Source organism: Trichomycterus rosablanca, chromosome 4, assembly GCF_030014385.1.
Source record: "Trichomycterus rosablanca isolate fTriRos1 chromosome 4, fTriRos1.hap1, whole genome shotgun sequence".
Classification (NCBI taxonomy): domain Eukaryota; kingdom Metazoa; phylum Chordata; class Actinopteri; order Siluriformes; family Trichomycteridae; genus Trichomycterus; species Trichomycterus rosablanca.
The window spans coordinates 5366839-5392163 of NC_085991.1; the positions used below are offsets into that span (position 1 = coordinate 5366839).

The 25325-nt window shown below is 38.9% G+C and overlaps 1 long non-coding RNA gene across 1 annotated transcript in view; it reads left to right on the forward strand.

Moving 5' to 3' along the window:
• Positions 1–25325, forward strand: part of LOC134312158 (uncharacterized) — an 89835-nt gene that overhangs the window by 31009 nt on the left and 33501 nt on the right. The window contains exon 2 of the long non-coding RNA XR_010011505.1: positions 16165–16305. This is a non-coding gene — a long non-coding RNA (uncharacterized LOC134312158). The remainder of the gene's footprint in view (positions 1–16164; positions 16306–25325) is intronic.

The following is a 25325-nucleotide window of genomic DNA, read 5'->3' on the forward strand; positions in this document are numbered from 1 at the left end:
TAATCGCAGAGTACAACAATCGTAGAGTACAACTGCCCTATAGGCTACAACTCCTCTAGCGCACCAGTGCTGGGATTCTGAACTCCCCAAGTTTGAATCTCAGCTCTGCTACCGCTCGGCTGGGCGCAATTGGCACTGCCTGCCGGGTTTCAAAAGACCGGACTAAAAACGGGTTGGATCTTAGTCAGTTTGGATAAAAGTGTCTGCTAAATGCTGCAAATGTCAATGAGATTTCACAAGCTGTCGGGTTCAGAGAGGTAGCAATACTCATTCCGAACCTGACCTTCGAAGCGGTTTGGTTTAGGTAAGTCTAACATGATGAAAAAGTTAAAGACTTTGAGCCAAAAATCTGCAAAATCTTGAAAAAACACGAGTTCTTTGACATATTTAACATCATTAAGACCCTTTATTAAAATGAGAAACATTCAGCTGGTGTGATTTAATTACCAGCATCCTGTTACTGAGATTTTCTGCTTAATAAACGGTCTAAACCGGCAGCGCTTCACGCATCCACCCATCGGCGACCACATTAAAAGATTGGGCGTATTGTTGTGCCACAAACGTGAAAAACAATGTTACATTCTAGTTTCATAAATATTTTCCTGTCGGAGGAAGACCGCCGTTTGTGACCACAGCCGTGACTCACGACAGACTGGTCACGTTTCCGCCGTCTGCCTGGCTTTCACCCGCTTTGTGCCTCTCTTGCTCTCCCACTTTAGGAGGCACACAGCCAGTAATTCTCAGTTTAATACAATCTGATGAAGGCTGTGAGGACTTGATTCACTTCTGATTCTATTAGCTGCAATTCAGTTCTGATACGATTCTGTTCTCTCCCCTTCAGTAATTTCTTATTCATGCACCAGCTAAAAAAAATACTGACAACGATAAACCTAAAATAAAATCCAAGTTCTTTAAAAAAAGTCACACGAGCTTGATTGAAATGGGTCGTCCCATTTTAGAAACAAATGCTATTAAAATAGTTACCTCGGCTCCCAGGTGGGGAAGGGTATTCTTATCCAAAACGACTTACAGTATATAGTCTAAGCAAGTGGCCACCTGGCAGTGGTGGGGTTTGAACCAGCAACCTTCTGGTTACTTGTCCAGTATCTTAACCGCTACGGTACAACTTCTCTAGCGCACCAGCCTTGGGATTCTGAACTCCGTAGGTTCGAATCTCAGCTCTGCTGCCGGTCGGCTGGGCATCTGCCTACAGCAGAGGAAATTGGCTGCTAGTCTGCTGGGTGGGAAGAGATCGGACTAAAAACAGGTGGGGTCTTTTTTTCTTTTTTATTTATGCATTTTTCTCCCATTGTCTCCCGATTTTAGAGTAGTCAATCTATCGTCTGCTGCTGGGGATCCCTGATTGCATTCGAGGAGGGTATATTTCTGCTCACGCCTCCAACCCGTGCGCAGTCCTAGCAGACCCCTTCTTTTCGCCCATGCTTTCTGCACAGGTGCCTCTATCTGCTAATCGGGGTCCTTGAACAGCGTTACAAGACCCCATCCCACATAGTCCGGTCATACCATCCAAGCAGACACGGTGGCAAATTAGTGTCAGGCACTGGCAATTATGCCCGCTAGATGGTGCCCAGCCGAACGGGGGCAACGCCTAGTTTCGAACAGAGGAGTTCTGAATCTCGCCGCTGGTGTGCTAGCGGTCATTTACTTTGTGTAAGGACCCTGGTTGCCCAGGGAACCTGTACAGAAGTGAAGGGGTGAAAAGATTTTTGTGTGACTCTCCGTGCGGGAAACCGACCTCAATATGTATGGCAAATCCATATAAAATAATAATAAGAAGGGATTAGTGGACTGTGCACCATCAGGGTACGCTAAATTAGGGAAATAGGGGGGGAAATGTATAAAAAAAAAAAAAAAAGAGTGACCTCTATGCGATCTTTACACAAGACGTCTCCATGCCCATGAAATGGTTATTAGACTCATCACGTCACAGTCAGATCGCGGCGGAAATAATCACACTCCGTACATGCAACTAGTAATCTACCCTGCTGTACATTTATCTTCACATGTAAGAAACTCAAGCAGGGTCACATCAGGAGGTTTTCATTTGGCACCCACTTAATATTCCCGCAGGTCAACCTGGATATGAACAGAGTACATTTACGTACAGGATAATCTGATAAGCGCAGGAAGATTTTGACAATAATTCTTTTTTCAGGGCTTATATGCACTTAAGTAATTTGATAACTGGGGAAAAACCCAAGAGTCTACATGAGTCAGCCGGTAATTCGATTTTTCTAACTTGGTAAAGTCGGTACGTTCGGTGGGGCTGGTGTAGGTGCGGTTGCTAGTGCAGCTCTGAAATCGGTTATTTGAAATCAATCAGGTGTAATTAGCTTTGGTAGGAATGTGTGCTGTTCGATTATCTTTGCATACGTTGCATATGTTTATCAATCGAATCAATAATGTCGCTTATCTGTCGAACCTGCTTGCTAATTAGACACTGAACAGTAATTGGAGTGTTTGGAGAACCAGATTAAATTTGAGGAATTAATTCAGCACTGATAGTTGTAATGGATTATATGAACAGGGTTTATTTTCATCATTTTTTGTTTGTTTATTAGTTACAAGTAAATTAACCGGCGGCACGGTGGCTAAGTGGGTAGCACCGTCGCCTCACAGCAAGAAGGTCCTGGGTTCGATTCCCAGGTGGGGCAGTCCAGGTCCTTTCTGTGTGGAGTTTGCATGTTCTCCCCGTGTCTGCGTGGGTTTACTCTGGGTGCTCCGGTCTCCTCCCACAGTCCAAAGATGTGCAAGTGAGGTGAATTGAAGATACAAAATTGTCTGTGACTGTGTTCGATATAACCTTGTGAACTGATGAACCTTGTGTAATGAGTAACTACCGTTCCTGTCATGAGTGTAACCAAAGTGTAAAATATGACGTTAAAATCCTAATAAACAAACAAACAAGTAAATTAACCCTATTGTAAGCTGAAAGTATCGTAAGCCTAGCCTACCCAGCCTAAAGTCTCAGAACATTGATACAATAATTGAATACAGCTCTGTGAATATTGGGGAAGCTTTATAATAATAGTAGCAGTTTACAATTATTATTAAAACAATTATTGTTTTAAGCATAAAAAATCCTGCTGCGTAACCTACATGCAGTAGCATGCATTATCCTGTGTGTCAGTACTGTACTCACCAATAAATCTCTTTGTAGAATGCACACTTAAATGGGTTTGGATCACAAATATCACAAAAAAATGCTTTCTATAACCACAACGATGCAAACCGTGCTGATCACTAGCAAGATTGAAGCTTCAGCAGCTCATCTCAGAGCGGGCTTTTATCGTAACTAGAGGAGCATCTGTTTCAGTTCAATTAAAAAAAGGTTATTAGTAGGTGTGAGAATTGATTCTTTGAATCAACTGTGTAGTTGCAGATGATTCACAGATTCACAGATCTCCAAAATAAAACTTGACTGGGGAAAAAGAGTGACTCAAGAAACCTCTGGTACACGTTTTATTGTACAACTTGCTGAAGAACATTTTTAAATACCAGTTAAATATACTTAAACCCCCCATTTGAAGGCTGTCTCTTAATTAATATACCATGCACTTGCCAATGTATGCTATAAGTGATTTAGGACACAGCACACATAATGGCATCAATATAAAGTGTGTTGGTGTCATTTTAAATATTAAAAAATCTGTTAAATATACTCAACCCCTACACTCCCCCCACCTGTTCTTTATGAATTCATTTGAAGGCTGTCTCTCAATTCATATATCATGCACTAGTATGTTATAAGTGATTTAGGACAAAGCACACATCAGGCCCTGGATATATTAGTTAAATATACTCAACCCCTACACCCCACTCCTTTCCCCCACGCACCCATTGTTCACTGATTCTTAATTCACATATCATGCACTAGTTAGTGTATGTTATAAGTGATTTAGGACACGGCACGCACAAAGCCATGAATATAAATGAGTGTTTGTTATTTTAAATATAAAAAAAAAATTAGTTAAGCATACTCAGCCCCCCCCAACCCCCTACCCTTTGAAGGCTGTCTCTCAATTCGCATATCATGCACTAGTCAGTGTCTTTTATAAGTGATTTAGGACACTAAATCAGTTGATATAAATAAGTGCTTGTGTTATATTAAATAAAAAAAATAGGGCTGTCGAAGTTAACTCGATAATAACGCATTAACGCAATCTCAATTTAACGCGATTAAAAAAAATAGTGCCATTAACGCAAATTCTAGTTCATGTTGAGACTTGACTGCTAGAACAAACGTTTTAATGTCGGACTTGCCACCGTTGTTCATTTGCGGTTTGTTAAAATAATATAACTGAGCGTCGTAGGGATGCACTTGCATAATAAAGAAATAAATACACGGTATATTCACAAGTTGTCGGGAGCAAAACACTTCATTAACTTAATCTGTTACGGCACTGAATACCGGAGTCAAGCACGCTAGTCCATGAACTATGGAAGCCCCAAAAGGGTCAAAACACACTCACTTCGTGTAGAAACGTCCACTTTTCACATTTCACTTAAAAAACCTTGTTTTCTATAACATTTACACAGATTTTATTTAATGCGATTAATCGCGCTTAAAAATTTTAATCGTTTGACAGCCCTAAAAAAAAAACTTTATTGTGTTCATAAACACATTTACCGATAGGCAGTAGTACCTTGAAACTCGATGTCGTTTGGTTCTGGAAGTGGCATCGAGTTTAAAAGACGTCGACTTTTAAGGTCTTTTGTCACATAAGGATGTATGGGAAACTGTGGAACTGCATATATTTTAGGCATATATTTGAGCCTTCCCTAAACTGTTGCTGCAACTTTGGAAGCATAGAATTGCCTTCATATAACTGATTTATTACACCTGCTAGCACTCGTTGGGCTGAAACTCACAAATTCAGTAATTCGAAGGGGTGTCCCAATACTTTCTTCCAGTTAGGGTCTGTCCGAAAACCTAGTGAGCTGATTATTTAGACCAGTGGTTCTCAAACTTTTTAGACCAAGTACCACCCATTATCAAACCAAAACTTCCAAGTACCACCTACAGTATGTTTCTCATCACAGAACCACATATGGCACACATTAATTAGGTGTGTGTGTATATGTTAGGTAAACTATAAGACACCCCCGATGTTAATATCAAATTTTGCTACCTTGCCTTAAATGTAGGCCTAATTCAAACAACACTTAAATGAGAAAAAAAGATTTATTTCAAAAGGAAAAAAAAACTACAGGGAAGAGACACACTGTGGTTGCATTGCATTAAGTTTCAGAACAATCCTCTCTTGTGCAGAGATGTGCCTGTGTTTGTTTCTGCTTTAAAACATACACGCCATGAAAGAACCAGATTTAACACAATTAAACAAGTTTATAGTTTATTTCTCAATTATTTGTCATTATACTACTCTCTCTCTCTCTCTCTCTCTCTCTCTCTCTCTCTCTCTCTCTCTCTCTCTCTCTCTCTCAATTCAATTCAATTCAATTTGCTTTATTGACATGACAAATTTACATATTTGTATTGTCAAAGCTTACATTAGTATATATAAATATTTGAAAAAAGAACAAGTATATACATAGAAAAAAAAATGGTAAGAAAATATTCAATTTATAGTAAAACAATTGTTCACACAAAAAGAGAGAAAAATTAGTGTGTGTGTGTGTGGTGGGTGTGCGATGTGTGTGGTGTGTGTGTGGTGGGTGTGCGGGGGTGTGTGTGTGCGGGGGGGTGTGTGTTCGGGGGGTGGGTGGGGATTTTATTTGGTGTTTCACTCACTGTCCCGGAGTGTGTGACACTCCTGTACATATCTGGCTGCAGTAGAGGCTGATGGTCCCTCTCCTAATATAATGGCCAGTTTTTCTCTGTCAGCGTTCTGAAGCCGCTCACCTCTCTTCCAAACTGATCAAAATATTTGTGTCTAATTGTTGTGTATTTTGGGCAGCTTAGAAGGAAGTGCACCTCTGTCTCAACCTCACCTGTCCTGCAGTGACCACACAGTCTCTCCTCTCTGGGGATCCAGGACTTTTTTAACCTGCCTCTCTCGATGGCCAGGCTGTGGTCACTCAGTCTGTATTTGGTGAGGATCTGTCTCTGCTTCGTATCTCGGACAGTGAGGAGATACGTGGCCAGGTTGTATTCATGTTTTAGGGTCAGATAGCAGTTTAGTCTGTTTTGGGATTGAGTTTGGGTTCTCCAATGTTCCAGATAAGTGTTTTTGAGGTGTTTGATAATTTGGGTGATTCTGATTGGTGTTTGGGAAGCAGTGCTGGTCAGAGAGTTAGGGTTGTTAGGGGTCAGTGTGTTGGTCAGTCTCTGGACCAGCTGACACAGGGGACTCTTTTCAGGGTAGAGCTCTTGGGATTGGAGTGCCTGAAACTGCAGGCTTGTTGTGGGACTGGATTTCTCTCTCTCTCTCTCTCTCTCTCTCTCTCTCTCTCTCTCTCTCTCTCTCTCTCTCTCTCTCTCTCTCTGTGTGTGTGTGTGTCTCGCTTGCTTTCCGTGATACTAAAAGTGTTTTCGGATTACTAGCTCTCATTACAACTTATGATTATTTCCCTCTACTGATGCGAAGCAGAATGGGTGGATTACAGTCTATAAGAACTGCGCAGAAATAAAAGACTCGGTTCCTTTCGTTCATTTCAAAGATCCGTTCAATAGAATCGGATAGTTCGCGAACGACCCATCACTAGTATATATGCAGTTACCACTGACCATTTCAGTGAGTGCGCCTGTTTAGCGGAGCAGTCTTGTGATGTCAGGAACGAGATCAGTGAGCTTCAAACGCAGATCTGGCTCTGACAAAAGCGAGAGAGCTACTGATAACGTTTGGAAATTCCGAGATGGAAACTGCGAACATGAAGTATAGACGTAATGAAGTACGGTGTCTGCGTAGCCCCGATTATTCGTTTTAATACAATTAAACTGATTTTATTAAAACAGAATTATAAGAACTTTGAAACAGATTTTATTAGTAATTTACACATTTTGTTTTATATATTTTTTTATTTATAATTATTAAATTATTTATTTTTTCGGTGCATGTAATTACTTTTCCGAGATTATCTGGCGTACCACCTCGTGCTGCTTCACGTACCACCAGTGGTACGCGTACCACAGTTTGAGAACCACTGATTTAGACGCACTACTTATACAGTGATTACGGGAATTACATCATGCAGTTAGCCTCAGGCCATTCAAACCAATGGACTGAGGTGGCACAACCCGCTAGCATGCCAGCCAACGCCTCCCTCCGTGTCACTAAAGAGCCTGAATTTGCAAATAAATGACACTTGTATAATTACACCTTTATACAAATTAAAAATCAATGGAAATGTTTTACATTTAAAAGGAACTCCTTTGTTTGCTCCACATTCGTCCGCCATATTTGTATTTTTGTGAGGAAAGTTGTGCCGCACTGAATGCTGGGATTGCCTTCAGCGCTAAGAAAGTATCAAACGCTCCCTCGTCATTCAGTCAGATTATCACTCAGAATTAAGGCGCCCCAGTAGGAGCATTTTAAGGTATCCAGGGTTAGGGAATTTAGACATGCCTTCTTCTCGGGAGTGTAGGATGACATAAATTGCATCTATGTAGAGGTAGAGAGATCACTAGGTTTTCAGACAGACCCACAGTGTTCCATGCCAAGTGCTACCCTACACTGCTCTGAGGTACAAACAGGGATTGGTACAGCTGTCCACAGATGTGACCCCCTACCAGATCTGAAAGCGGAGCAGATGGCGTTAATACCCTCTGTCCTCCAGGACTGTCAGTTGCTTGACCGATCAGACATTAGAAACCTGGCGGCTCAGAGCGAAGCTTAAGCGTCTATTAATCTTAAACGTATGACGTGTTGTCACGACAGATATGGCTGATTTAACAGAAGAGGGGATCAATACCCTGAGCCTCAGTCCGGTGTCTCTTCCATTCTTTTAGTTCCATGCCCTGCGCCCTTGATTGATTTCTGTTTCTCATATTGATCCTCTAAACATCTCCGCAGGCATCCTTTACGGAACGACGTGGATCATGTTAGAGCAGCGCAGCAGTGATTAACCTCCATACAGAGGAAGTAAACACAAAGGCTATATTTATGCGCGTCTGGCCGGTAGCAGCGAGGGTCTCGCTTCCCGTTTTGTGGAGCAACGGCAACGTTTGATGCCAATTTTTCAAATCATGGAAGTGAATCATGGTTAATATATAAAGATCAGACCGTGACCCATCAGTCTGTCATGTACCAACTTCCTCATGCTGCAAAATAGGGCTCTGTTAAAACTGCAAAGGGGAATTTGAGAGATTTAAATCACTGGGGAACCTTTTATTACACCTAATATTACATGAATGAACTAATGTGCCCTACATGGACAAAAGTATTGGGACACCGCTTCTAATTTCCGAATTCAAGTGTTTCAGCGACAGCAATTGCTAACAGGAGCAATAAATCAATGTAAAGGAAAGTACAATGTACAAGTACGATGTTATGTAAAGGAAATTCTATGCATCCAACTTTGCAGCAACAGTTTAGGGAAGGCCCTTTCTTCTGTGCATGAATAAAGTTCTATAAAGACATAAGGAAAAGCTCAGTTTGTTAAAACTGACCTCAGCCCCACTGAACAGCTTTGGAATGAACCGGAACATCAATTAAGACTTTCCTGACCAACATCAGTGCCCAGCCATACAAATGCTCTCATCTTTTAACTGAATGGGCACAAATTCCCACAGACAAAAGTGTTCTTAAAGTCAAAGTGTTGTGAGAAGCATTGTCAGAAGAGTGACTGTCGTTATAGCCGAAGATCACATACAGGTCACTCTGTTTTAATACCATTTGTTTTTGAGTTGTGACGACCTAAAGGTTGTGGTCAGGTGTCCAAATACTTTTGGTTATATAGTGTATTTGAATGAAGGTGTTAAATGTTACATTTCTTTCTTTTTTTTTTTATTATTGACATCAGAGGTACGTTGTAACTCTACGTCTCCTAAACTCTAAATCTTTAAAACTCGTTGCCCTTCATCGAGAAATTTGTACCCCTAGACTCAACGTGTGTGACTGCTGCTTTGTTCAGCGCGGGGCTTGAGCGGTGCGGTAGAACAGAAATGCAATAAGCATCAAATCCACTCTAAAAGCTCCACATGTATCTGTGTTTATCTGGATTTTCCTCCCTGTTTCACTTTTAAACTTGTGTTACAGCTCAGGGTTCTGAGAAATTGTGAGAATCAGCTTCTCCCAGAGTCTTAAATGCTTATTGTGATTAAAAAAAGCTTAATGTGGTTTAATGTATTGAAAGAACGACACAGAAACAGTAAACTTATAAACTTTTAATTATTACTGCTCATAAGTTCTCTCCACTAATGGAGAATCCGGTATTCCAAGATCAAGAATCTCCACGATTAAGAAGCATAAGGAAACAATAAAGCAATAAAGGCTTTTAATTGTATTCCAGTGTTTTTTAGTGTATATTTTCAGTGTATAAGTGTCAAAAACAACCCCATTATTTTACATGAGCCTAAAATAGATGCAGTTCCATGGGACCATGGAACGCATTAACAGGTTCCCCATACATCCTTATAGGAAAAAATAGTAAATACCTTAAAACTCAACACCTTTAAAACTCAAACCAACTGACGTCAAGTTTCAAGGTACCACTGTAGTATAAAATTGTATTCATAACAGATATTAACCTAATTTCTAATCCATCTCATTCTGCCCTAGTGACTGACTGAACCGTATGACTACACTTTTATTTAATAATTGAAAGTCAGGTTGGGTCAGGGTGTTTTTGGGTCACCTGATTATGAAGTTGACTTTACATTATTACGTGTATCCTTGCGAATGTCATTACGTTCTTTTATCATTTTATTTATGCATTTTATTGTAATTTAGCCACACCCATTGTTAACAAATGTATAAAACCAGTTTGCATCATATGCCTGTCCGGTTCCAGCTCGACTGAGCGAGGTTCATAAAGACCTGGTTTGATGAATTTGTGTGAAGGAGCTCTAGTGTCCTACACATATCTGTAGCTTATTAAACACCCCAAAACCTCAAAACCTCAGCACAGTAATCATGTTATTTTAGCATTTTGTTTTGGGACTGATAAAGTGGTTTCATTTCAGGTAAAGTCACACAATCACCTCAGAATCATGTGGTTTGTATAGCCGGGGGATTTTTTAAACGTATTCTCTGGTTTCACCTCAGTCATCTGAAAGTCTCACTCTTAACCTGCCCGCGATGGAACGTCAGATGATCGCGCCGTTCATGCATAGCTAATGAAGCGCGCGTGCACTTCGCTTTTCTCTTCTCTAGCGCCTCCCGGGACTCACCATTACGAGATCCCATTACGCAGGGCGAGGCGGGATCGAAACTAGGCTGGATGTTGATCGAGGGGAACGAGTTCGCAGAGAGAGCGCTCGACTCCTGACAGTTAAATTCATTAGCCTCGGAGGTCTGAAGTCTCAAATCAGCCTAATTATGTTAGCGAGCGGTGCTTTTGAAGCATTTTCTAATTCAGGCTGGAACTGGATGCATGCTCTGAGGAGATATGAAATAGATAAGCACATGTACTTAACAGCAGGAAGTGCTCGTAGCAGGACTGGAGATAAAAGTCAAATCTCCAGGAAAGGTTTACGTTTACTTTTATCTTTTACATGCACCATAAAAACTGATAACTCAGATTGATAATAAAAACAAGAAATAATCTCAAATACACAGTAAAAAATCCTCTGTATTCACTGGAAATCATTTCATGTTTGTCAGATTCATGTATTCAGCCTGATTATTATATTATTTGGGCCACAGAATATTAAAATCTAATTTTAAAAAAGTGAAACGACTGTTGGTATTTACAATCAAATGTTGATAAGGATAATCTAGGGCAGATGGAACACCTGACTTGTCATATATACATAAACAGAGTACAGTACAATGAAAGTCTTTTTCTGAGTATCCCAGTTTCTCTGGACAATGGGGTCAGAGCACAGGAAAGGAGGCGAGAGGGTTAAAGGCTTCGAACCCACAACCTTCCAGATGGTAACCCACAGTTCTATCCACTAGGCCAGAACTAAACAGAGGTCTTGCTATCTGGAATTACTTCTTCATAAAATGAATTAAATTGAATTGAATAGAATTTAAAGAAACCCAATAAGGACTTATTCGGCCATCTGCTCGCCTGTTTATGTTGCTGTTAGCAAGCTAAGTTAACTAGTCCTCCATATACACAGATCAGCCATGACATTAAGACCACCTCCTTGTTTCTACACTCACTGTCCATGTTTTCAGCTCCACTTACCATATAGAAGCACTTTGTAGTTCTACAATTACTGACTGTAGTTCATCTATTTCTTTACATACTTTTTTAACCTGCTATCACCCTGTTCTTCAATGGTCAGGACCACCACAGAGCAGGTATTATTTGGGTGGTGGATCATTCTCAGCACTGCAGTGACACTGACATGGTGGTGGTGTGTTAGTGTGTGTTGTGCTGGTATGAGTGGATCAGACACAGCAGCGCTTTGGTGGATTTGCATGTGAGGCCAGTCTCTCGCAGGGAGAGTCATGCATTGCTCTCCATGTTCTTACGCTTCTGTACAGGAGCCTTGGGCTACTAACCAGGTACTTTTAGTCTGGTCTTTCCCACCCAGCAGACTAGTGGCCAGCAGACTAATCCCAGCGCTGGTGTGCTAGTGGAACTTGGGCTTTATTACCAACCTCCAGAAAAGAGTCACAGTTGTGCCCTGTAGGTCCAGAAGTCTCCCAAAGGTGCTGCACAGCCAGGGTTATGTGTGGTTCTGCATAGGCCATAGTGTATAATTTAGATTCTCATCAAACTGCACATTTTCTAGAAAAGACCTAGAATAGCTTCTGACTGCAAATTCTAACCCAGTTTAGTTGTCTTTCTTCTGTCATCAAGGACTAAAACCAAGGGCATTGGGGCCTGTTCAGCATCTATCTATTTTAAAGCCCTTCATGGCCTCGCCCCTTCCTACCTTAGCGAAGTCCTTTACACTTACCATGCCAACTGAACCCTAAGATCATCTAAGGCCTTCTAGTGGTTCCCAGATTCAGACTTGTGTCAGTTAGCGGCAGGTCTTTCAGTTCCTTAGGCCCAAACTCTGGAACTCCCTTCCACAATATCTTTGTGACTGTTCCTCCATCTCCTCCTTCAAAGGTCAACTAAGAACTTCCCTCTTTACTGCACATTATTCTTCTTTCTCTATGTATGTTGTATGCTCTTTCCTTTAATATTTACATTGTAACGTGTCCTTGGCTATGTGAAAGGTGCTATATAAATTGAACTTATTATTCCACAGCCAATATATATGTCTGGAACCATCATCACCCGTGTGTGGTGGTTTTTCCACTCATTTATTCAGGTTTGTCTTTCATTTTCTCACCAATCACCCTTCACACTCTAAAGCAGAAGTTCTTTTGTGGTTTTCTTCTCTGTATCATTGTTTTTCTGCACCTGACCGAGCAGCACTCAGAAGTGTTGGGGGAATTTGCGATGACTCTTGCTGACTCTTACTCACTTTTCCCTTGTCTGCCCCGGGGGACCCCCCTGTGAGCAGGGTCGCGGCCACAAAAAACTTAACCCACACCCATGCTTTATTTGAATGCGTTGCTGGAGATTCCGACCGTGAAGAGACACCTGAGCCGCTGTCTTTCTGGAAATCAAAAACCAAACCTTACTACGGATTTAAAAATAGCAGGAGGAGAGGAGCGCGGGCGGCCATTCATATTTTATACCTTCCTCCTGGCGGCAAATCGGTGATGGAATAGCACAACTAGAAGCTGTTTTTACAGCCTGTATAAATGAAATGACTGAAGAGACGTGTTTGTCTGATACTATGCCTTACGGCTCATGTCTCTTTTGCAGGCCTGATTATTACAATTTGTCTTTGCATGTCGTTTTAATGGAATACTAGAAGAATTTAAATGTGGCCCTGAAGAGTGTTAGCATGTTAGTGTAATTCTGATGTAAAAAATTTTTTACAGTCATTGACTGTAATGAAATGAATAATTTAATGAAATGAATCCCTTATGCGGATCGTACAGTTTTTCTGTATGTCAGGTGGTCAGATGGTGCAGCAGGTAGAATATATCTGAACCACACTTGCTGTCACTGTCTGTGAGAATGTAAGGAATTTGGCATGTCCTTCACATTTCTGAGAAAGTTTCTTTCGCTCTGGTTTCCTTTCCTTCAACCCTCCTCCTCCACCCCTCACCCCACAAGAATGTATTTTCCCGGTTGCCATTTTTTAAGGGGACAGTGGTAGCCCAGTGGGTAGAGCTTTGAACTATCAATCAAAAGGTTGAGAGTTTGAATCTCAGCTCAGCCATGCATCCACTTTTGGGTCCTTGAGCAAGGTCTTTAACCCTCTCGGCTCTGACGCAGGCTTCCAAACAAACTTGGATATTTCTTTGTACTGCACACATCTATGTTTATATTTGACAAATAAAAGCATTTTATTCTATTCTATTCCAGTGGTATTATGGGCAGTGGTAGCTTAGTGGTTAAGGTACTGGATCAGTAATCAGAAGGTTGCTGGTTTAAGCCATGTCACCGCCAAGTTGCCACTGTTGGGTCTCTGATAAAGGCCCTTAATATTCAATTGCTTGGGTATTGAGTCACAGTTATAAGTCACTTTGGATAAAAGTGCCTACTAAATGCCATAAATGTGAATGGAAGTTGTGTTGGTCCAACTTCGACCAATAAGATAAAAACATCTACCGACATGAATTATATAAACATCAGCAATTAAACTACAGTTTACAGTTGTAGCCGAGTGAGTAAGGTACTGGACTAGTAATCAAAAGGTTGCTGGTTCAAGCCCCACCACTGCCAGGTTGCCGCTGTTGGGCCTCTAAACAAGGCCCTTAACCCTCAATTGCTTAGACAATATACTATCACAGTACTGTAAGTCACTTTAATTAAAAGCGGCTGCTAAATGCTTAAAATGTAAATGTAACTACTGATATTACTCAATTACTGACATATTCATACATGTTATTTTAAAAATGGACCTCTGTACCAATTGGCTATAATTCTGGCAAAATGTTGATCAACTTTCAGGACTATTTCATTGTTTCAAACGACTTAGAGGTCATTTTACTTATTTAAAATATTGGTTACTGTGACACTATTACGACAATATCATAACACAAGATAAAATGAGTTTTACCACAGAGGACAGAACTTATTATCTGATTAAAGGTTTTAAACTGTATAAATTTTGCTGAATTTCCAGAGAAAAACTGGAAAAAGGAGGTATTAACAAAGCAGCCTAAGATCTGTGGAAATGTTACATACCTACGAAAGATAAAAGCAAAGCAGCCGACAGAAAAGCACACATACCTATGACATAGTGCAAGTTCAAGAGCTGGTGCTCAGCCAGTAGCACAAACAGACTAATTTCTAGAGAAAATGGACTTAACCAATCGTCGGTCTGAATTATTCCTTGTAAATATTGAAAATTAATCAGCTTTTGCCAAAAGTACCGAAGTCCCTTTTTGAGACTGTATATTCTACACCGTCTAGTCCACTTGTTTTTTTTTTTATCTAAATAAGTGACTTTTATGTCTTTGAGCCAGTGCCTGTATCACATCAGATCACATTCAGGACTCGTGATCGGCGCTCAGGGCAGCGTTCACCCTTTTCGCTTGCGTATCCAGCTGACCGAGACCGGAATCTCATGTGAACTGTGTGTGTGTGAAACAGTCCATGAGTGTGTGAAGTTTGTAGCCGGAGCTCACGAGTGTGTGACGTCGTGTAACTGGAGCTCGTTCAGCCCAAAATGAGACGATTGTGCTGACCGTGTCTGAGGGACGTGACATAGCAGCTGCCTTTCACATATGGTGCTGTGAGGGATGGAAAAAAAGACTGGCATCAAGGTCTTGACCTGTACACTCACGCTCACGAATCACTGGCCTGTGAACACGCTGGCTTTAACCTCAGACCCGGCAGGTCCAAAAATGATATACAGACAAAACGATATACAGACAATACAGTATACAGACAAAACAATACACAGACAATACAGTATACAGACAAAACTATATACAGACAAAAACAATACACAGACAAAACAATACAGACACTACAGTAAACGGGCAAAACAATACACAGACAATACAGTATACAGACAAAACAATACACAGACAAAACAATGTACAGACAAAACAATACACAGACAATACAGTATACAGACAAAAACAATACACAGACAATAGAGTATACAGACAAAACAATATATAGACAAAACAATATACGTACAGACAAAACAATGTATAGACTCAACAATATACATACAGACAAAACAATATGCAGACAAAACAATATACGTACAGACAAAACAATACACAGACAAAAACAATACACAGACAATACAGTATACAGACAAAACAATATACAGACAAAACAATATACGTACAGACAAAACAATACACAGACAAAAACAATACACAGACAGTACAGTATACAGACAAAACAATATACAGACGACAATACAGTATACAGACAAAACAATACACAGACAAAACAATGTACAAACAATTATACAGCTGTGGATAAAATCATCTTCCAATAGCAATGTAAACTCCTCATTCGACAGCAGAGGTGGGGGGTCGTGGGGTGTAAACAAAGTTCCTTCAGCAGTTAACAGGACCGAGTTAAAAGGGCGTGTTTACACAAGCACAGAATAAAGCACTCAGATAAGATAATAAATCCCGAAAGGAAATAGATTATGTAATGTTGCTGTGAGGTGCAGATCACACCAACAACCTTCCCCTCCTCCACCTAGAGTCATTTACCGCTGAGCTGCTCGAGCACCTCACACAAAGAAACCTCATACAGACACTTGTGTACTTATGCTTACTGAATTCATTATTAACATTTGCACAGAAAACTCATAAAAGCACATTTATTGGAGGTGGAGTGGTCCGGGTCCTTTCTGTGTGGAGTTTGCATGTTCTCCCCGTGTCTGTGTGGGTTTCCTCCGGGAGCTCTGGTTTCCCCTCACAGTCAAAAGACGTGCAGTAATTACCTGTCCTGTCATGAATGTAACAAAAGTGTTAAACATGACGTTAAAATCCTAATAAATAAATAAATAAAGAATAAATAAAGAATCTTGTGTGGAAAATGTTCACATCTGGTGATAATTATGTTCTTTTTTTGTAGGTGTTTATTGCACCCGAACACAATGTCCCTTCATTATCGCCTGGCTGGATTGCCTGAGATAGCGGCTTTAATCAGGTCCAGCATTAATATGTAACGGTGTAATCAGTCAAGACACAGGGAGTGTCGACGCCTCAGCTCCAGGTAAACTAATTCACATGTCTTCCTCCTCCTTAACCTCTTATTTTACTTTCCACCTCTCACTTTCACTCTGTGTTTTAGGTTAATGTTTATCCAGCGGTGCTTGTGTTTTTACCAGGATCACGTGAGCCTTAGCGCCGGTTTGTTGTCCTTCACCTTTCTGTGCTGCTTCTGCTTTTATTACTATTGGTTTATCAGAAATGATATAGATTCATGATCTTAACATTTTAATTCATAAAATTCTATTATTTATATTATTTTGGCTGTTTGAACCTAACAGACCTAATCAATAATACAAAATAAAAAAATTCAACAGAACGAGAGTATCAGAAAGAAAGTCCTAACTTAATATAATCATTTGAACCAGTAATCTGTAAGAGGCGCTTGAGTTAAATTACACCAGCTCGCTACCGCTGTGATCCAAGCAGGGTTTGAATCCCCGGCGGTGCTATAGATTTCGTATAAACACATTATACCCGCACCATAAACCGTTTAGATTTGCCTATACACTGATCAGCCATAACATTAAAACCACCTCCTTGTTTCTACACTTACTGTCCATGTTATCAGCTCCACTTACCATATATAAGCACTTTGTAGTTCTACAATTACTGACTGTAGTCCATCTGTTTCTCTACATATTTTTTTAGCCTGCTTTCACCCTGTTCTTCAATGGTCAGGACCCCCACAGGACCACCACAGAGCAGGTATTATTTAGATGGTGGATCATTCTCAGCACTGCAATGACACTGACATTGTGGTGGTGTGTTAGTGTGTGTTGTACTGGTTTGAGGGGATTAGACACAGCAGTGCTGCTGGAGTTTTTATATACCGTGTCCACAGCTTTTCCCCAGTAGGTCTGACTTTCAGTTCACTGAACTACTTTTTAATACTTTTTATATCCTGATTTTTTCCCCCCTCTTTTTAAATACAGTCACTTTTTTGTGCATTTTTCTGTTCACACTGTTTTAGGAGACCTATATTTTACACACCTGTCTTGTCCTAGTTTAAAGACTGCAGTACTGGAGATAAGGGGTCATTTATATATGGATATTATTTATAGTTTATATATGGATATTATGTATGTGTAACATATATATATTAGGGCTGTCGTTAATCATGTTAATTAAAAATTAATCAAGATTAATCTAACTATTTTTATTTGGCATATACAGTACATGTGTGTCTCTGTTAAAAGTAGTTTATCATCGGACAGTTCATGTGCTTTACGTCCTAATTCATCTGAAATACAGATAATTACCACGGTTTTCACTTTTTTTACGTGTTGATGAAAAGATGAATGAAACCACGCAAGCTTTGTAACGAGTATTTCCATTGGCTGCTAGAGCTGTCCATCAAAACCGTGTAGCTCCGCCTCCTCCCCCTCCGGTAAAAAGTGAAACTCTGTGATGTTTCATCTGTACAGTTTATTCAGGTTATTCTATCACATGGTTATAAACATGATTTATATTTGTGATGTTTGTAGTTTTCTAAAAACACATTCGTATCTGATATTTATATGGACTAAGCGTTTACATGGACTGTTTTAATTAACACTTTTTTTTATATAGCTACAGTCAATTACTTATAGATAATGTCTGCTAACTTGACTGTTTCAGGTATTTATAGATGTTTAAATGGTAATTTAGAACAGTATTTCCCAGTATTCTTTCTGCACAAACACAGTATTAAAGGGTTTTCTTAATAGATCTATGAAATAATCATATCTGTGTTTTGATGCTTTATTGATGCCTTATATTAGATCAAAACATTATGGTTGGTGCACCTGTTTTCAGTGTCAGGGTCATGAACAGGAAAAGATCCTCACTTTTGTCAGATAATGTGCTTTCTACAATGAATTTAGATTTAATAATTCTATCATATTTTATGAATGTTTTATTGGTAAACACGTTCTTGCAATAACAATGTGCATAACTGTTCAAATTTTGCTTAATTATTAGTTTGCGATTAATTGAGATGAATACATATATATTTAGGGCTGTCACATGATTAAAAATTGTAATCGAGATTAATCTAGATTAATTTTGTTCTTTAATCGCGATTAATCTCGATTAAAATTTTTTATCGTGTGACAGCCCTAATATATATATTTTTATTAGATAGATGATAGATAGTTATAATATATATATATATATATAAAACACACATATATATATATATATATAACATATATATTATACAGATATTATACTTTATATGGGTTTATATATAGAAATTTATATATAGAAAATATATATGATATTAAATATGGATGTTATATGTATATTATATATGGATATTATTTATGGATGTTATATGTGAATATTATATATGGATATTATATATGGATGTTATATATGAATATTATATATGGATGTTATATATGAATATTATATATGGATATTATATGGATGTTATTTAAGGATTTAAATATGGATATTATATATGGATGTTATGTATGGATATGATATATAAATATTATATGGATTTATATATGATATTATGTATGGATTGAAATATGGATATACAGTTCTTTGTCAGTTTGCACATTTGTTTCACTTTAAATTGCTGCTATTCTTGATTATTTACACTTTACACACTTTTTATACATATTACAAACATTTTAATTTTTAATATAAATATTTTTTGCCCAATTTTGTATAATTATTAATGTGGCCGCGCAGTCACAAAAGCACTTCCCTGCTCGCTGTAAATAAACTTTGATTTGATTTGAAATATGAGAGTATTTATATGCGTTTTTTATCATACGTTTATATGATACGTTCCACCAAACACGTGTTCAAATGCTTGTTTTACCAAACACCGATGGATATGTTCTCTCCCTCAGGGGTTACGCCTGACCAATCCGGCGGCACCGCTGGGATCTGAGACTCTAATTGTGAGCTAGCCTTATAAAAAACATGCTCGTTAAGATTGAATGATGTTTTTAATATGTTTTGTTAAGACTTTATCTTCAGTTTGAGCGCTTCATGGCTCATCTGTATCCATAAACCGTTTAGCCTTTCCCAGTCTGCTGAAGAGTAATTAGCCTGATCTCACAGAAGAGTGAGATCTTAAACAAAGAAACAAGCAAAAAAATAAAATCAAGTGGTTTCACGTCAGCTGTTTGGAAAGTACAGCTAACTGCAAACCGTCATCAGGCTGTAGATACACAGTTACTCTGTGTTTACACCAGCAGTCCCACAACAAGGAGGCCAGTCATTTCTTTTTGTGAATGTTAGCGATGCTACAGAAAATATACAGAACTTCATACAAATGTGAAGTCAGGCAGTGTGGTGAGACTTTATTTTTAATTTGTATAAAGGTGTACGAGTGTAAATTATTTGCAAATTTGGGTTCGTCAGGGAGAGTTTAACTGTTTTCAGTACACTGAGGGATATGTTCGCTGGCATGCTAGCGGGTTGTGGTGCTTAGTGTTAACTGTGTTAGCTTAGCAAGCTAAAAGTACAGCTAATTGCAAACCTGTAGATACAGGCTGTAGATACACATTTACTCTGTGTTTACACCAGCAGTTCCACAACAAGGAGGCCAGTCATTTTTTTTTTTTTAGTGAATGTTAGCGATGCTACAGAAAAAATACGGAACTTTATACAAATGTGAAGTGAATCATGTGGTGAGACTCTGTGTTAAAGAATCCTCTTTCAGTTCTTGTTAGATACTATTCATAAAATAATGAAAAAAATGTACTTTTAATTTGTACACAGGTTTACGAGTTTAAATTATTTTGCTAATTTGGTTTTGTCAGGGACAATTTAACCGTTTTCGTTACACTGAGGGAGATGTTAGCTGGCATGCAAGCTGGTTGTGGCAATTACTGTTAACTGTGTTAGCTTAGCAAGCTAAAAGTACAGCTAATTGCAAACCGTCATCAGGCTGTAGATACACATTTACTCTGTGTTTACACCAGCAGTTCCACAACAAGGAGGCCAGTCATTTCTTTTTTGTGAAACGAATCATAGTGAATGTTAGCGATGCTACAAAAAACTGAACTTTATACAAATGTGAAGTGAATCATGTGGTGAGACTTTGTGTTAAAGAATCCTCTTTCAGTTCTTGTTAGATACGATTCATAAAATAATTACAACAAATCATATTCAGGCTTGTCAGTGACAATTTAACCATTTTTGGTACACAGAGGGAGATGTTAGCTGGCATGCTAGCGGGTTGTGCCACCTGTTAGCTTAGCAAGCTAAAAGTACAGCTAATTGCAAACCTGTAGATACAGGCTGTAGATACACATTTACTCTGTGTTTACACCAGCAGTTCCACAACAAGGAGGCCAGTCATTTCTTTTTGTGAAAGGAGTCGTAGTGAATGTTAAAACGGAACTTTATACAAATGTGAAGTGAATCATGTGGTGATGACAAAAGTCTCAAAAAAATACAAATATGTCAGACGACTGCAGAGCAGCTAACAGAGTTCTTAATTTTTAAGTTGTATAAAGGTTTACAATTTATTATTTGCAAATTTGGGTTCGTCAGGGACAATTTAACTTCGGTACACTGAGGGAGATGTTAGCTGGCATGCTAGCGGGTTGTGGCACTTAGTATTAACTGTGTTAGCGTAGAGAGCTAAAAGTACAGCTAATTGCAAACCTGCAGATACACATTTACTCTGTGTTTACACCAGCAGTTCCACAACAAGGAGGCCAGTCATTTCTTTTTGTGAAAGGAGTCGTAGTGAATGTTAAAACGGAACTTTATACAAATGTGAAGTGAATCATGTGGTGAGACTCTGTGTAAAAGAATCCTCTTTCAGTTCTTGTTAGATACGATTAATAAAATAATGACAAACAATCACATTCTGGCTCGTCAGTGACAGTTTAACCATTTTTGGTACACAGAGGGATTGGTTAGCTGGCATGCTAGCTGGGTGTGTCACCTCAGCCCATTGCTTTGAATGACCTGAGGCTAACTGTGTTAGCTTAGCGAGCTAAAAGTACAGCTAATTGCAAACCTATAGATACAGGCTGTAGATACACATTTACTCCGTGTTTACACCAGCAGTTCCACAACAAGGAGTGAAAGGAGTCGTAGTGAATGTTAGCGGTGCTACAAAAAACGGAACTTCATTCTGATTTTCAGTTCTTGTTAGATACCATTCATAAAATAATTAACTGCTTTGACTATATCAGGACTTAAATTACAAAACTTGTTGAGTAAACAGTCAGTAATGGACTGTAGTTCTCTTCTCTCCCTTGGGTGGGTCGCGAGTCAAAAAATGGGTTGCAGAGAAAAATAATAATAACTTAAGAAGCAATTTTGACAGACACATGAACACAAAATCAGTTTGTACTCGAACGCCCTCTGTGGAGGCTTTACATTACATCTTGTAAACCACAGTAGGACCAGATTGCCACCATTTTCATTAATTAACTATATTTTGTTTTGTGTTTTATTTTGCTGCATTGTTTGTTTCCTGGGTCGCGTTAAAAATCATGGACAAAATGTGGGTCGCTTAAAAAAAAAAAAAAATGCACCAATGCATTTATACTACACTGTGCGATTTGAGATATGGCCCGTATGAACGTAAGCACTCGTAACTTTATAATATTTCATGTGCTTGTAAATAAATGATAAACTGGCTTAATTAGGGTTGATAAACAGGCTCATATTTAAGGCGAACATATACTATCTGAATGGTCCTTATGAGTCGGGTTGCCAGGTCTAGTTTTACTTCAGTCTGGACACTACTTGTGAGAACTGGGTAAGGTTATATAAAAGCAGGGTTCAGGAAAGATCTGGCAACATACTTGTCAAGGCAAGTTGAGGGGAAATTTGTTAGGGGAAAGTGCTTAGTTGTATATAGCATGAATGGAGGCATTTTAGATTAAAATGCTGCACACACAGCTTTAAAACTCTGACATTTACACTCAGTTGGTGTTTTTCTAATCAAATGTATTCGCAGCAACAATACAGGAAGATAAAAAATAATTTTTGATTGTTTTCTCACATTCATGTTTTAATCAGATTAGAAAATGTCATTAACTATTGTTATAGATGAGAGATAAGTGTCAGCGTTCCTTCTTTCAGATGCAAAACATGACATTAACCTGGTTTGTAGCTCTCAGTTAGCAAGTGGCTGTTTTTCCACAAGGTTTTGCAGTATTTCAGGGCATCAGGGGTGGAATGTCTCTCTATCTGTGTTAAACAAATATTATTGTGCCCGACACTTAATATCATTTGTTGCTGTACAGGGATATATAGAAAAGTAGGACCGTTTTTGAAATATAGGGTGTGTTCGAAAACCTAGGGAGCTGCTTTGCTGTCCTACTGCCTGCATAGGCAGCTGCCTCAGTAGAGAGGATTCTAATAAGTCACTGACTTATAAGTCAGGTTATTCGAACACGCTACTTAGACAGCGATTCCATCGGGTTTCGCATTTAGCATTTAGCATCTTGTCATTCAAACCAATGGGATGGGGTGGCACATTGTGCTAGCATGTCAACTAACATCTCCCTTTGTGTACCGAAAACAGTTACATTCGCTGACGAGCTCGAACTTGCAAATAAAAACACTTGTGCAAGTTTATACAAGTTAAAAAGCAATAATAATTAATTTACGTTTGAAAATAACTCCTTTCGTTTCTCCGCCTCGTCAGCCATGTTTTTATTATTTTTCCGTGAGAGAAGAGCTGCCGCACTGAATGCTGGGATTGCCTCGATCACTAAGGACATTTCCGATGCTCACTCGTTCTTGAGTCAAAATAACATTGAAACCTAGTGATAATTAGTGAGGATATTAAGGCATCTAGGATTTCGAACAGCCTCATTCTCGGGAGCGTGAGTAGGATGACGTAAAATGCTGTCTATGTAGAGAGCTCCCTAGCTTTTCGAACACACCCATAGTTTATTGTTACTATATTGTAAATAATGTATCATTGCCGCCAAATACCATCTTCCAAGGTTTTGGATATCTTTTGCTTCCTATAATCATTTAGAAAACAGTACTGGATCAGGTATATGTGTATATATATATATATATATATATATATATATGTATATATGTATATATATGTATATATATATATATATATATATATATATATATATATATATATATATATATACATATTTGACTTGGTTTGGCTTAAATTTAAATCTTTCACCATCTATCGTACATAATATTATAAAAAGATTTAGGGAATCTGAAGAAATCTCACTACATAGATGCATTTTACGTCATCCTATACTCCTGAGAAGAAGGCATGTCTAAATTCTTAGATCTCAAAATGCTGCCTGCTGAGGTGCCTTAATTCTGAGCAATAATCTGACTGAATGACAAGGGAGCGTCCGATGCTTTCTTAGCGGTAAAGTAAAACCCAGCATTCACTGAGGATATGCTAGCAGGTTGTGCCGCCTCAGCCCATTGGTTTAAACGGCCTGAGGCTAACTGTGTTAGCTTAGCAAGCTAAAACAGTGGTGATGTAATCGTCGTAATCTCTGTTTAAGTAGTGCGTCTAAATAATCTTATTAGAATCCTCTCTACTTAGGCAGCTGATCAGGTAGGCAGCAAGGCAGCTCACTAGGTTATGAGGCGGATCCTTAGTGTAGGACAAGGCCAGAAACTACTGTGTGTGGCTCTCAAAAGACATTGTACACTATCATTCTACTGTTATATAGTCAAATGAGTGCCTGAGTACTTCAGAAAACCGTTGTCACTGAACACGGTCTACCGCTGCATCAAGAAACCTGAAAATGTTATGCAAAAAAAACGAGCCATACTTGAGTTCTCTGGTCCTGAGCTTGTCTCAGATGGACCAACGGACAGTGGACGTGTTTGGTAGTTCTTTTGGAACAATAGATGTCGAGTTTGCTAAAAAAGAATGAACTTATCACAGATTCTTGTGGATATTTTCACAAAATGTCCTAATTTTTTCCGAAAACGAGAAAATAGTAGAAGCCTAGAAGTACCAGAAGTACCTGAAACGTGATTACATGTATATTTTAGCATGTTACAGTAATGTGTTTAATTGTATTGCATGATCCATGATTCAACGTGGTGGCATGATGGGTAGTGATATTAAGGTATAGCCCTACAGTCATTACAGCTGTTCAGTAGGTCATTTGTTTATACCTATTTCTAGTGTAGAAGTTCAAGTGGCTGTTATAAAAGGTTTGAAGTTGACACATTCTTCTCAGCACTGCAACAAATTCCTCAGGAGCTGCACAGACTTCAGTGTTTTGAACCGGGATTTATGGGTATTTGTGGACCTTCAGAATGGCATTTGAACATCGTTTTACATTCATGCTTTGATCTTCTGGTTTGTATGTGTAGGGGATTTTTGTTTTTCACCGGGTACCCCCCTTCGTCGACTGGTCGTGTACATTATAAGCAGAAATAGGTCGTGGTTTTCAGAATAAAGAGCTCATGACGAGATGTTAAATCATTTGTTTATCTTAGTACCTGCTTATTCTAGCAGTGATACTTTGGCAAATATTCTGTTTGCTTTTGTGTCTTTTGTTTGTGGTTGAATAAAACACCTCATATTTAAAGTACGTGGCAGCCTTGTCATGGAGGGAGGAAGAGAGCAGATCACATGATGCTTAGCTGGTAGTGTCGGGGTTTTCAACCTATTTTGGGCAGAAAACTTGTTTTAAAAATTTATAATCTGAAAAATCTACTTTATTATTTATTAAGGTCTTCACTAAAGAAAATTCATGATTCATCATAAGCAAACAAACCTTTAGACCCCCACTAGCTGCGGAAGATGATGCTGCAGCATAAACCAGGTCAGAAAAAATGCAAGTGGCCAGTGTATCATTGTACTGGAAACCTTGTTTATCATTCTGCTGAGATATAGTCACATGGGTGCCTACTTCAGAAAACCGTTGTCACTGAACACGGTCCACCACTGCATCAATAAATACAACCTGAAACGTAAGCCTTATGTCACTTCTATGCATGTCATGTAGTTAGGAGTGCGACAAAAGCAAAAGAGGCCCATAATAGCTAATAAACATCCTTGAAAAATTAGCCCAAGCTATCGTACATGATATTATG